Genomic DNA, 8,239 nt, shown 5'->3' with positions numbered 1-8,239 from the left:
CCCAGATCATGGAATGGCCAGTTCTTAGACCACCATGGGTGCTCAGATCATGGAATGGCCAGTTCTTATTCATGTCCCTGGCAGAGCAAGCTTTAATTAAAATGAATGGGTTTCCCTATAGGGACTGCTGCATGGTGTGAGGACTTGCTTCCACCACTTTTGCGAGTTTCTCAATTACCTGAGGAAGCAATTGCTGGCTGAGAGGAGATGTCCCCTTCTTCAGAGCTGAAAGCTCTCATACGATTTCAGTTTCATTCCAGCAAACTCTATTAAGGTAGCCAATTCAAGGAAAAATGATGGGTCAGTCTTCCCCCTAATTACCCAGTCCAACCTATTCAGTGTTCTTTTAAATGACCAAAGTCTTCCCAGTCTTTCACCTGAGGATAAAACCACCGCGTTTAAACTGAGCAAAATCTTTCTCAGTGTCTTTCACAGAGGATAGCCCAGGTACTTCTTCTTGAAACTAAATTTCAAGGACAACCTACTCCTCCAGAGAGGAGTTTAACACCACTGAATAAAATTTAGGATTATCAACAAATAATGGGAGATCCATGAACCAGGATAGACTCACCCAAATATGCCTGGACTCTCCGAGGAGGTAGGCAGGACCAAGAGACTTCTGCTTGTACCAGGCTCCAGATCCTCGTAGAGTTCAGGCAAAGGAGGGAGATCTGCTCTGGGTCCCTTTGTGGTTGCCAAAACTGTTGACTGAAAAAAAATACACAACCTAAAAGTTGAGAATTATGTTTTATAAGGAAGATTTTCTGAGAACTAAAGCTTGGAAAACAGTCTCTCAGATCACTCTGAGGGACTGGGCTGAAGACGTAAGGGAAGAGCCAGGATATATAGGAGTTTTGCAACAAAAACCAGGTAGTCAGGATATCAAAAGATTACTGTTAAGTAAAGAAAACCAGACATCTCAAGTTAATGAATTTAGTGCTTTTCTATGCTGGGAAGATATGAGTCTGGGCTCATTGAAATCATTCCTTTAATATGCACCTTAGCTATCTAGGGCCAATATCCTGTTCTCTCCATCCTGAATACCCTCAGGGTGCACAGTTGAAGGTGGCTGCAGTGGCTGAGGGATTGGCAGCAGGCAACCTCTTTGTCTCCATCCTGAATTTCCTTAGAGCTCACTGTCAGTAGTGGCTGTAGTGGCTGTAGTGGCTGATGTCTTGATGAACACAGTATCCTTTGTTTGTAGATATGGCAGGTAACATTTTTCATCTACTGCTGCACCCCACAGGCCAGCAAGTTCTATAGTTGCCCAGCCTCAAGACCTAAGAAAGAGGCCACAGTCAGCAACAGAGACATCAATGGTTTATTAGATAGGGGATCTTACATGTCCAAAGCAAGATCCCGAGCAACAGCCTACTGTATACGGCAGATGGCAGGCAGGACATGGTCACAGCCCTTGCTATGGGAGTGGGTGTATTACCAGTTATAGGCGGAATTGATTTCAGGTTGGCTCTTTGGTTACCAGGAAAAACAGCAGAAGGGCATGTTCCTCAGAGCCTCTTTGATAAACTTGCAGAGTAGAGCCATTCTGATCTAAAGATTAGAACAATCACTAGGTAGGGTGGGATGAGAGAGTATGGGGGTTAGGGGGTGGGGGGCTGGGTTGTGGGGAACAAGCATATAGACAGTTACTGATTAGGCTCTATGGCTAAGAGGGAAGATCAGTCATGTGAGTAGGGTGTAGGTCAAGCAGGGGCTGGTCAAGGAGGGGTGTAGACAGCAAGAGAACTGCCATCTTGCATGGTTTCCAGGAAAACAAAAGTGTGAGAGGATTTCTTAACCATTGTCATTTTCTAGCAGCTCAGGTAAAGTTCAACATTGTTCTTCCTTATCCCTGCCCGCCCCATTCACAGTTCCCATTGCTTAGAGCAGCAGATTTGTGCTGGATGTTAAGAAATCTGTCCCTTCATTAATAGCCTCTCAGGGGTGTGAGGCTGCTTAGACCTTTCTACATTATGTGAGGAGAATTGACATCTCCTGGGGGTTTGTTTGAAAGGTCCAGCTTCCAGGCTCAACTGTGAGCCACTAGTGGGGATGGAAGTGTAGGCCTTCAACCTCAGCAGCTTCACTTCTGCAGGCTTCTTCTGCCCTCAGCTCTGTGCCTCTGAGGGTGAGGAGTTGGTTGCCCAGATAACTTGGCCCTCAGGTGATCAATTCACCCCAGCATGGCTGCAGGTGCTTGACCATCTTCCCCTTTCCATCCTCCTACTTAACTGTACTTAGTTGCTAAGTCAGTGTTTAGTAGGGCTGGGTTGGTGTTTAAGGTGAGGGTTTTGGCCATTTTGGTGAGTTACTCAGTTCTCTTGGGTCTCTCCCATGTAAAATATTGTTAAACTTTTGTTTGATTTTCTGCTGTTAATCTGTCCCATGTCAGCTTAATTCTTAGACCAGCCAGAAGAACCTAGAAGGGTAGAGGAAAAGTTTTTCTTCCCTGACAGGATAAATGTACCTCCCAGGTAATTCTAATGGGCACCCAGGGGTGAGACCCAATGCTCTCAATGTTCACTAAGAACAGTGCTTCTCAAGCTGCAGTGTGCCTAGGGGATCTCGTCCAAATGCAGATTCTCATCAGCAGGCCTGGGGTGGGGCCTGGCATTTCTATCAGGTTCCCACAGGGTACCAGTGCGGTGGTTTTGGGGATCACACTTAAAAGTAGTGAAGTCTAGAACAGAACAATGGCTCCACAGCAGAATCCCAGGGGAGCTTTAAAAGTTACCAATGGCTAGGCCCCATCCCTCATTGTGAAGTAATTGTGTGGAGCGAGGCTCAGGCACTAGGAATTTTAAATGCTCCTTTAGGTGATTCCAATGTGCAGCCAGAGTTGAGAACTGCTGATCTAAAATGATGGGATGCAGTACTTTTAATAGTGTTGATATCATTCCATGCCTTACCTCCCTTGCTGCTGTCTTTTTGCTCCAAACTGAGCCTTCTAAATGCCCCATTTGAGGTTCCAGGATAATCTATGGAAGCCAGAAGTTCCTAAACCACCTTTGTGCATCCCTTATTCCTCCTTCTTCCCAGAAGTGTTCATCAGTGAGTCCCTCCTCATTAGTCTGGACAGGTACAAGGTATTAAAGCACTCCCTGAGATAAAGTTTTTGAGAATGATGTGCCATCCTGATAGAGGTTTGAGTGGTGGATAGGTGCAGAGTCAAAGTCCTCTTTCATCCTACCATCTCCACTGTGGGCTGCAGCACATTTGGGGGCTTGCTTCTCACTTTCTCCCCTCCGCCCAACGCAGAGCAGGGGCCTGTATAGCTCTACCTGACCTCCTCTTGGTCCAGGAGTCCTATCCATGGCATCTGGACCCACTTCAGTGATGCTGACTGGCACTGGCCCAGTGCCACATGCTGCTCAGCTGGATACTCCCTGGGGTGGTGGGGTCCACCTCCCTGCTGGTCTAACCTTGAATCACACTTTTGTAGTCATTTAGCCTCTGACCTGGTCAACAATTCCAGAGCCAATATAGCCTATCAGATGGGTAACCCTACCCTCAGGCCTCAGATTCTCCCCTATCCCTGTCACTGCATAAGGAATCCAACCAAATTTTGAGATAGGATTACCAACTCTGCTTTACCATTAGCTCCCTGCTTCCCAATCCTTGTCACCTCTCCCAGAGTCTCCAATTATTTCTAGGACTGTCTTAATACATAAAAGCTACTCAAAGCAAAATTTGTTGGAAATCAATTTTATTCATTAAGGTATACAATTAGGGCACTTCTAGTGATGAAGGAAAATCAAACAACAATGGGATACATTGCACTGAAAAGGGGGTTTTCTCTGCTGAAGCCATTATTGGAATGAGTGCCATTAATTTTATAAAAAAAGGTATCATATGCAGAAAGGCTCTAACAACCACTTTAGGTGATTTGGAGCCTTTAGTGGTTATGAAGTGTGGAAACTGAGGATGGAGAGGCCTGTTGCAGTGTGCCCATTCCCAGACCTGGAATGGGAGAGATCTTTGAAACTGCACTTATCAGGTGGCTTTGATCCTCCCAGTCCTAGAGATAAAGACAAGATGAGGGAGATATTAATATTATTATTTATACTTATGCAGCTTACATTTGGGGACTCTTTTGTAAATTGCTTAAGGCACTACTGATTTATATGTAATTTCACTTCTCGTAGCATCACTTCTGGGTGGAGGATAAAGGCTTTAGGTAGTTCCAAGAGTGCTCATTAAGCCAAGTCTAGTGGGAACAAATGTTCCCTTTACAGTTTGGCTTTTATGGGAAATTACATCTTTAGTAGAAGCTTGTGTGCTTTAGTGACCTAGGATGGTGGTTTTTGAAAGATTTCCCTGTTGAAAACATATATGGAGAATGTATTGGAGGGAGTCACAGGCAGCTTGGAAAAGTGATGGCCTGGATTATGGTTTTGACAGAGGGTCTCCACTAGGAAAAAAGGTGATTCAAATATATATCACCATTATTATTTTTTTAATAAGTTTATTTATTTATTTTTGGCTGCTTTGCGTCTTCGTTGCAGTGCACGGGCTTCTCATTGCAGTGGCTTCTCTTGCTGTGGAGCACGGGCTCTAGGCACGCGGGCTTCAGTAGTTGTGGCACGTGGGCTCTAGAGCTCAGGCTCAGTAGTTGTGGTACACGGACTTAGTTGCTCCGTGGCCTGTGGGATCTTCCCGGACCAGTGCTCGAACCCGTGTCCCCTGCATTGGCAGGCGGACACTCAACCACTGCGCCACCAGGGAAGCCTTGATGCCTTTTTTTTAATAAAAAACAAAACAAAACACTTTTTTTTTGAAATACCTATAAATTCACTAGAAGTTTCAAAGAAATTTACACAGAGATTCCATGTGGCCTTTACCCAGCTTCCTCCAAAAATAACAGAGTTATAGTACAATATCAAAACCAGAAAATTGACAGTGGCACAAACCACAGAATGTATTCAGATTTCACCAGTTATATATGCACTCCTTAGAACGTGTTTCTGTATAGCTCTAAGTAATTTGATCACATGTGTAACCTCAAGATACTCAACTTACACCATCACTTCAACACTCCCTCATGATAATTCTTTATAGCCCCACCCACACATACCCTAATTCCCATCTCTAACCCTTGGCTACCACTACTCTCTTCTCCATTTCTATAATTATGCCATATATATATATATGATATTGGCTTTCTTCATTCAGCATAATTTTCCTTAGTATTCATCCAAGTTTTTGTGTATATCAGTAATTAATTCCTTTTTATTGCTGAGTCGTATTCCATGGTATGAATGTGTCAAAGTTTTTTAACCATTCACCCTTTGAAGGACATCTGAGTAGTTTCTGGTTTGGACAATAAATACAAATAAAACTGCTACAAATATTTGTGTGCAAGTTTCTGTGTGAAAATACATTTTTGTTTCTTTGGGATGATATATGCCTAAGACACAATTGCTAATCATAAGGTAATCCCATTTTTCAGTATTTATTTATTTTTTCGGCTGCACCACATGGCTTGCAGGAATCTCAGTTCCCTGACCAGTGATTGAACCCGGGCCACAGCAGTGAAAGCCTGGGGTTCTAACCACTAGGTGACCAGGGAACTCCCCTGTTTTTCAGTTTTAAGAGGAAATTCCAAATTATTTTCTAGATTGACTGCACCATTTAACAGCCTCACCAACAATGTATGAGTGATTCAGTTTCTCTGCATTCTCACTAATATTTAGTATCACTGTTTTTTATTTTAGCCATTCTGATAGGTATATAGTGATACCTCACTGTGGTTTTAATTTGCATTTCTCTAATGCCATATGATGTTGAATATTGTTTCATATACTTACTTGCAACAGAATCTCCTTCAGTAAAGTGTTAATGTCTTTTGCCTATTTTCTAATTTGATTGTTTGCTTTTTTATTGTTGATTTTTGAGAATTCTTTATATATTCTAGATACTAGCTCTTTGTCAGATATGTAGTTTGTAAATATTTTTCTCTCTTTTCATCTGCTGCACAGGGAGTTTTACAGAACAAAATTTTAAATTTTTTATAAGGTCTAATGTATCAATTTTTGCTTTATGGATTTCCTTTTATGGTTTGTGCTTTTGGTGTCAAGCCCAAGGACTTGACTTTTGGCCTAGTCCCAAGTCCCACAGATTTTCTCCTGCTCTTTTTCTAGAAAAAATATATAAATGGAGGTTCATTTTTTTGCCAATAGATTTTCAATTCCTTCAGCACCATTTATTGAAAATGAATACATTGGATTCCTTTTGCTACTTTGTTAAAAATTAGGCATATTTATGTAGATTTATTTCTGTGTTGTCCACCATTTTCCATTGATCTATGTATCTACCGCTCCACCAATCCCACAGTCTTAATTACTATAGCTTCTTTCTCAAAATTATTTTGTGTATTAAAAAAAAAAAGCAGCGCTTTGAGGAAGATGAGGTCACCACTGCAGTGGAGCCCGGGGACTCCCGCTTCTGCACCTGACTCACCACTGTTTGCTCTCATCCAGGAACAAGTCAGTCAGGAAGCTGCACCGCAGTCATAGCCTAGCGGAAAGACTTCCCTGGAGCCAGAGGTAGCGATTCACCGGATTAGAATCACCCTCACCAGCTGCAACACGAAGTCTTTGGAGAAGGTATGTGATGACCTAATCAGAGGCGAGAAGGAAAAGAATCTCAGAGTGAAAGGACAGTTTCGTACGCCTACCAAGACTCTGAAAATAACTACCAGGAAAACTCCTTGTCATGAAGGTTCCAAATGAGGATCCACAAGTGACTCATTGACCTGCACAGTCCTTCTGAGATTAAGCAGATCACTTCCATCAGTATTGAGCCAGGAGTCGAGGTTGAAGTCACCATTGCCGATGCTTAAATCAACATTTTTAATAAATTGATAATCCATTGTTAAAAAAAGAGAGCAAAATAAGCCCAAAACAAACAATAGGAAGAAAAAATAAAAAGCAGAAATAGATTGGAAAAAAGAAAACAATAGAGAAAATAAGTGAAATAAAAAGCTGGTTCTTTGCATACAAATGGCCACAGGCACATGAAAATTTGCCCAACAGTGTTAATTATTAGAGACATGCATTCAAAACTGCAATGAGGTATCACCTTACACTGGTCAGAATGGCCATCACCAAAAGACTACAAACTATAAATGTTGGAAAGGGTGTGGACAAAAGGGAACTATCCTACACTGTTGGTGGGACTGTTAAGTTTGTACAGCCACTATGGAAAACAGTATGGAGGTTCCTCAAATAACTAAAAATAGAGTTGCCATATGATCCAGCAATCCCACTCCTGGACATATAGCCAGGCAAATCTATAATTCAAAAAGTTACATGCACCCTTATGTTCATAGCACCACTATTCACAGTAGTATTCACCGGGAAACAACCTAAATGTCCCTTGACAGATGAATGGATAAAGAAGATGTGGTACCTGTATACAATGGATTACTACTCAGCCATAAAAAAGAGTGAAATAATACCATTTGCAGCAAGATGGATGGAAGTAGTGATTATCATACTAAGTGAAGTAAGCCAAAAAGAGAAAAACAAATACCATATGATATCACTTATATGTGGAATCTAAAATGTGACATAAATGAACTTTTTTTTGTGTGTGTGGTACACGGGCCTCTCACTGTTGTGGTGTCTCCCGTTGCGGAGCACAGGCTCCAGATGCACAGGCTCAGCGGCCATGGCTCACGGGCCTAGCCGCTCCACGGCATGTGGGATCTTCCTGGACCAGGGCACGAACCCATGTCCCCTGCATCGGCAGGTGGACTCTCAACCACTGCGCCACCAGGGAAGCCCTAAATGAGCTTTTATGAAACAGAAATGTACTCACAGACATAGAGAACAGAGTTGTGGTTGTAAAGAGGAAGTGGGGTGATGGCAAAGGGATGGAGTGGGAGTTTGGGGTTAGCAGATGAAAACTATTATATATAAAATGGATAAACCAACAAGGTCCTACTGTATAGGACAGGAAACTATATTCAATATTCTGTGATAAACCATAATGGAAAAGAATATTTTAAAAAAAGAATGTAAAGAACTGGTTCTTTGAAAAAATAAATCACAAATCACCAATATCAGGATTGAAATAAGGAATATCACAACAGATTCTGCAGCTGTTAAAGGATAATTAGGGAATAGTGTAAACAACTTCACAATCATAATTTGACAATTTAGAAGAAAGGGATTAAAATTCCTAAGAAACCACAGACTAACATAACTCAGCCAAGATGAAATAGATAGCCTAAATA

General features: G+C 42.0%; 1 pseudogene; it reads left to right on the top strand.

Moving 5' to 3' along the window:
- Window positions 1-577: 577 nt before the first annotated feature.
- Window positions 578-6,841, top strand: LOC114894274 (annotated as a pseudogene).
- The last annotated feature ends 1,398 nt before the right edge of the window (window positions 6,842-8,239 follow it).

This window comes from Monodon monoceros, unplaced genomic scaffold (assembly GCF_005190385.1).
Source record: "Monodon monoceros isolate NGI ecotype Baffin Bay Population unplaced genomic scaffold, NGI_Narwhal_1 Super_Scaffold_13, whole genome shotgun sequence".
NCBI classification, from domain to species: Eukaryota; Metazoa; Chordata; class Mammalia; order Artiodactyla; family Monodontidae; genus Monodon; species Monodon monoceros.
Note: the sequence above shows the minus strand (reverse complement) of the source record. Positions and strands in the feature narration are given on the sequence as shown.